The following is a 6,938-nucleotide window of genomic DNA, read 5'->3' on the forward strand; positions in this document are numbered from 1 at the left end:
CTCGCTGCACACTTTAACATACCTATTAGGCATTATGAGAAGGAAGAGAAGTTGCTATCTCCTGTTTATCTAGATTATAAGAGTATGGTAGCACATGATTTTATTGTTAAGAATAGGGAAAAGGCGCTTAAGTACAAACTAATATTTGGTAAAAATTATCCTGAGACCATTACCTTGCCTGCTCATTCCTTGTTTGATTTATCTGCAGGCAAGTACCTTATTCTGTTGGAGGCCATTCACGCCTACCAGAACCCTACATCAGCTATAGAGCCAGAGCCGGGACCACAATTTGATCCTCCACGACAGTCTGATTACCAGTGGCATCCGGAGGTGATTGCCAACCAGTGGCAATCCGAGGCTTCTTCACAGTACGACCCCAACTATTACTTTGGATATCCGCCAGGCCAGCCGTGGCCATAGACCAACTTAGGCCAAAATCCTAAGCTTGGGGGAGAACACATTTCTCACCGACATTACATTCATGTTCACACACTCATGCTAGTTGTTGGTGCTCATACTTTTTCATTGTAATATCCATGCTAGTTTATTTTCCTTTTTATGCTTTCTTCTTGTGTGTTTAATAAACCTTAAGAAAAACAAAAAAAATTACTTGTAGCTTTTAATTAGTTTACTTTCCATGCTTGTAGTAGTAATTAAAAATAAAACCCAAAAAGATTTCTTGTTCTTGTTTTGCTTGTTGGGAGCTTTCCTGTGTAAATAGTTTTATTTCTTTTTCTTTTTCTTTTGGGGTCAAGAGGAGAAGAACATAATTAAAATGTTAAAGTGGCTCTTATATGCATTATTGTTGATCTAACAAAGAGCCCATATTACCTTGTCTTCTCTCTTGAATTGAATGCTTGCAGATTTCAGCTTAGTCCAATGCACGTGCACTATTATTATTATCCACACTATTCGGTTGTGCAAGTGAAAGGTAATAATGATGATTATATGATGAACTTATTGACATGACAAAAGCTGGTATGAACTCGATCTCTCTTATTTTTGTAAATATGATTAGTTCATCGTTCCTGATTCAGCCTATTATGAATAAACATGTTTGCAATGACAATTAGAGATTATAGTTGCTTATGCCATGCTTAATTAGCTAGGAGCTTATAATGGTTTACCTTGCATGCCAACATGCTATTAAAATGGTTGTGATATGGTATGATAGGGTGGTATCCTCTTTTGAACGATTTGAGTGGCTTGACTTGGCACATGTTCAAGCATGTAGTTGAAACAAAATCAACATAGCCTCTACGATATTTATGTTCATGGTGCATTATATCCTACTCATGCTTGCATTCGGTGTTGATTAATTTTAATGCATGTTCATGACTGTTATCGGTCTCTAGCTGGTTGCTTCCTAGTCTTTTGCTAGCCTTCACTTGTACTAAGCATGAATACTGCTTGTGCATCCAATTCCATAAACCCCAAAGTTGTTCCATATGAGTCCACCATACCTACCTATATATGCTATCTACCTGCCGTTCCAAGTAAATTTGTATGTGCCAAACTCTAAACCTACAAATAAACATTCTGTTTTGTATGCTCGAATAGCTCATGTATCAACTAGGGCTGTCCGTATCTTCCATGTTAGGCGGGTTATTCTGAAGAGGAGTGGACTCCGCTCCTCACTCACGAGAAAATGGCTGGTCACCGGGATGCCCAGCCCCATGCTTTATGCAAATCAAATCAAAATAATTGCAAACAAAACTCCCCCGGGACTGTTGGTAGTTGGAGGCACTCGTTGTTTCGAGCAAGCCATGGTTGATGCTTGTTGGTGGTGGGGGAGTATAAACTTTACCATTCTGTTTGGGAACCGCCTATAATGTGTGTAGCATGGAAGATATCTCCATCTCTTGGTTGTTATGTTGACAATGAAAGTATACTGCTCAAAATATTATTCATATCTATTTCAAAACCGAGCTCTGGCACCTCTACAAATCCCTGCTTCCCTCTGCGAAGGTCCTATCTATTTACTTTTATGTTGAGACATCACCCTCTTATTAAAAAGCACCAGCTGGAGAGCACCGCTGTCATTTGCATTCATTACTGTTAGTTTACATTGAGTATGACTTGGCTGGATCTCTTTTACCATGAATTACAATGTCTAGTCAGTCCTTGATCTTTAAAGGTGCTCTACATTTATGTTTTGCGGTCTCAGAAAGGGCTAGCGAGATACCATCTTGTTATATCATATCATGATTGTTTTGAGAAAGTGTTGTCATCCGAGATTTATTATTATTGCTCGCTAGTTGATTATGTCATTGATATGAGTAAACATGAGACCTACATGTTATTGTGAATATGGTTAGCTCATAATCTTTGCTAAAAACTTGAATGCTGGCTTTACATATTGACAACAACAAGAGCAGACAGAGTTTGTAAAAGTTTTTCTTTATCACTTTCTGTTTATCAACTAAATTTCTTGAGGACAAGCAAAGGTTTAAGCTTGGGGGAGTTGATACGTCTCCGTTGTATCTACTTTTTCAAACACTTTTGCCCTTGTTTTGGACTCTAACTTGCATGATTTGAATGGAACTAACCCGGACTGACGCTGTTTTCTGCAGAATTGCCATGGTGTTATTTTTGTGCAGAAATAAAATTTCTCGGAATGACCTGAAAATCAATGGAGAATTATTTTGGAATATATGAAAAATACTGGAAGGAAGATCAACGTCAGGGGGCCTCCACCTGTCCACGAGGGTGGGGGGCTCGCCCTACCCCCCTGGGCGCGCCCCCTGCCTCGTGGGCCCCCTGACGCTCCACCGACCTCAACCTTGACTCCATATATTCACTTTCGGGGAGAAAAAACTAGAGAGAAGGATTCATCGCGTTTTACGATACGGAGCCGCCGCCAAGCCCTAATCTCTCTCGATAGGGCTGATCTGGAGTCCGTTCGGGGCTCCGGAGAGGGGAATCAGTCGCCATCGTCCTCATCAACCATCCTCCATCACCAATTTCATGATGCTCACCACCATGCGTGAGTAATTCCATCGTAGGCTTGCTGGACGGTGATGGGTTGGATGAGATTTGTCATGTAATCGAGTTAGTTTTGTTAGGGTTTGATCCCTAGTGTCCACTATGTTCTGAGATTGATGTTGCTATGACTTTGCTATGCTTAATGCTTGTCACTAGGGCCCGAGTGCCATGATTTCAGATCTGAACCTATTATGTTTTCATCAATATATGAGAGTTCTTGATCCTATCTTGCAAGTCTATAGTCACCTACTATGTGTTATGATCCGGCAACCCCGAAGTGACAATAGTCGGTACCACTCCCGGTGATGACCGTAGTTTGAGGAGTTCATGTATTCACTATGTGTTAATGCTTTGGTCCGGTACTCTATTAAAAGGAGGCCTTACTATCCCTTAGTTTCCAATAGGACACCGCTGCCACGGGAGGGTAGGACAAAAGATGTCATGCAAGTTCTTTTCCATAAGCACGTATGACTATATTCGGAATACATGCCTACATTACATTGATGAATTGGAGCTAGTTCTGTGTCACCCTATGTTATGACTGTTGCATGATGAACCGCATGCGGCATAATTCTCTATCACCGATCCATTGCCTACGAGCTTTCCATATATTGTTTTTCGCATATTTACTTTTCCGTTGCTATTGTTATCATCACTATAAAACACCAAAAATATTACTTTTGCTACCGTTACCTTTTGCTACCGTTACCACCACAATCATATTACTTTGCTACTAAACACTTTGCTGCAGATATTAAGTGTCCAGGTTTGGTTGAATTGACAAGTCAGCTGCTAATACTTGAGAATAATCTTTGGCCCCCCTTGTGTCGAATCAATAAATTTGGGTTGAATACTCTACCCTCGAAAACTGTTGCGATCCCCTATACTTGTGGGTTATCACATATCTTGTTGGCCGCGGTGAGGGTATTTACTGGCAAGTCAATTGCCATCATAGCATGAATTGGCATGGAGGCCAAGGGAGTGCGCAGAAGCTCCAATATGCCCGCACAGAAGAGGAGCGTAGCCTGCCAGGCAGGCAGCCGATCCGCCATCTTATCGATCATGTATTGTTGCTGGGCCACCGAAACCTTCCGCATACCAAGCGGGAGCCCAAGATATTTGCAGGGCTAACTTAGCACCTTGCACTCCAACTCGGTGGCGATCTGCATAATTTTCTCGTCCGTGCATCTAATAGGATGGGCGGAGCTCTTTATCAGATTGGTATGCAGCCCTGACGCTCGCCCAAAGTCACGTAACAGCATGGAACATGCCCCGAGACTTTGCAGGTCCGGTTTGATGAAGGTGACCACATCATCGACATAGATGGATGTGCGCTGGCGGAATCCTGTGGGTGCGAGCGGCTGCAGGACGCCCGCCGTCGTGGCTGAACTCAGTAGGTGGTGAAGTGTCTCCATCACGAGGACGAACAAGAGCGGCGACACCGGATCTCCTTGCCGCAAGCCCTAACGGTTGAATATGATCTCCCCAGGTATACCATTCAGCAGCACCCAAGTGGAGGAGGATGCGAGCAACCCGGCGATCCACGAAGTCCATTTGACGCCAAAGCCCATATGTTGTAGGACGTCCATCAGGAAAGCCCAATCTACCGTGTCAAAGGCTTTACTAATGTCAAGTTTGATCATAACCGCTTCCTTCTTAGTCGCATGCAGCTTTCTGGCCATTCCTTGCACCATCATAAAGTTATCATGGAGCCATCTTCCTCTGATGAACGCGCTCCGGTGTGGCCCAACCAAGCCCGGCATCTCATCGGCTAGCCGGATCGCCAAAACTTTGCCAGCCAACTTCGGAAAGCTATGGATCAAGCTTATCGGCCGAAACTCCCGTATCTCCAATGCCGCAGGGGATTTAGGAAGCAATGTAGTGAACACTTGATTGATAGAAGTGAGGCCACGGAAATCTAATCTCTCTAGAAGCAAACACCTCCATCACATCCCCTTTGATGATCGACCAACATGCCACATAGAATCTAGCTGAGAATCCATCGGGCCCTGATGCTTTGTTGAGCCCTTGCGCGCGCACTGCCGCCAACACCTCTTCCTCAGAAAAATCACTGTCGAGGTGGTTTAGTTCTTTGCGAGGGACACCAAGTTCCTCCAAATCCAGCGTGAACTCCCGATATGATGTTTCCCCAAGCATCTTGGAGAACAAAGAGTCCACGGCCTCGGCCATGACCTCGTGGTCTGTAGATAGAACACCGTCCAATTTACGCTTGGTGATGTAGCTTTTCCGTCATCTGTGGCTAGCATGGGCATGAAAATATTGGGTGCACGCATCAACCTCTCTAAGCCGGAGAAGTCTAGCTCGCTGTCTGGCAATCATGCTTTTGAGCGAAGCAAGACAAAGAAGCTTGCGCTTGAGCAGCCTTCTAAGCTCCACCTCAGCCTGCGTTAAATCTCTGCCCTCCATGGCGACATCCAAGCGTAGAATGACCTCATTCGCAATGCGAATCTGCTGTTTGACATTGCCCACATACTTGCTGCTCCACCTGGCGAGATGTTTTGCCATTCCCTTGAACTTGGCCGCCAGCCTCTTGAAAGGGTTCCAGATCAGAGGTTGGCTGCTGATACGTCTCCGTCGTATCTACTTTTCCAAAAACTTTTGCCCTTGTTTTGGACTCTAACTTGCATGATTTGAATGGAACTAACTCGGACTGATGCTGTTTTCAGCAGAATTGCCATGGTGTTATTTTTGTGCAGAAATAAAAGTTCTAGGAATGACCTGAAAATCAACGGAAATTATTTTTGGAATATATAAAAAATACTGGCGAAAAGATCCACGTCAGGGGCCCACACCCTGTCCATGAGAGTGGGGGGTGCACCAACCCCCTGGGCGCGCCCACTGCCTTGTGGGCCCCCTGATGCTCCACCGACGTCCATCTTGACTCCATATATTCGTGTTCGGGGAGAAAAAAAATCAGAGAGAAGGATTCAACACGTTTTACGATACGGAGCCACTGCCAAGCCCTAAACTCTCTCGGGAGGGCTGATCTCGAGTCCGTTCGGGGCTCCAGAGAGGGGAATCCGTCGCCATCGTCATCATCAACCTTCCTCCATCACCAATTTCTTGATGCTCACTGCCATGCGTGAGTAATTCCATCGTAGGCTTGCTAGACGGTGATGGGTTGGATGAGATTTATCATGTAATCGAGTTAGTTTTGTTAGGGTTTGATCCCTAGTATCCACTATGTTCTGAGATTGATGTTGCTATGACTTTGCTATGCTTAATGCTTGTCACTAGGGCCCGAGTGCCATGATTTCAGATCTGAACCTATTATGTTTTCATAAATATATGTGAGTTCTTGATCTTATCTTGCAAGTCTATAGTCACCTATTATGTGTTAAGATCCGTTAACCCCGAAGTGACAATAATCGGGATACTTACCGGTGATGACCGTAATTTGAGGAGTTCATGTATTCACTAAGTGTTAATGCTTTGGTCCGGTACTCTATTAAAAGGAGGCCTTAATATCCCTTAGTTTCCGATAGGACCCCGCTGCCACGGGAGGGTAGGACAAAAGATGTCATGCAAGTTCTTTTCCATAAGCACGTATGACTATATTTGGAATACATGCCTACATTACATTGATGAAATGGAGCTAGTTTTGTGTCACCCTATGTTATAACTATTGCATGAGGAATCTCATCCGACATGATTATCCATCACTGATCCATCGCCTACGAGCTTTTCATATATTGTTCTTCGATTATTTACTTTTCCGTTGCTACTGTTACAATCACTATAAAACCAAAAATATTACTTTTGCTACTATTACCACTACTATCATATTACTTTGCTACTAAATACCTTGTTGAAGATATTAAGTTTCTAGGTGTGGTTGAATTGACAACTCAGCTGCTAATACTTGAGAATATTCTTTGGCTCCCCTTGTGTCGAATCAATAAATTTGGGTTGAATACTCTACCCTCCAAAAC

Source organism: Triticum urartu, chromosome 7, assembly GCF_003073215.2.
Source record: "Triticum urartu cultivar G1812 chromosome 7, Tu2.1, whole genome shotgun sequence".
Classification (NCBI taxonomy): domain Eukaryota; kingdom Viridiplantae; phylum Streptophyta; class Magnoliopsida; order Poales; family Poaceae; genus Triticum; species Triticum urartu.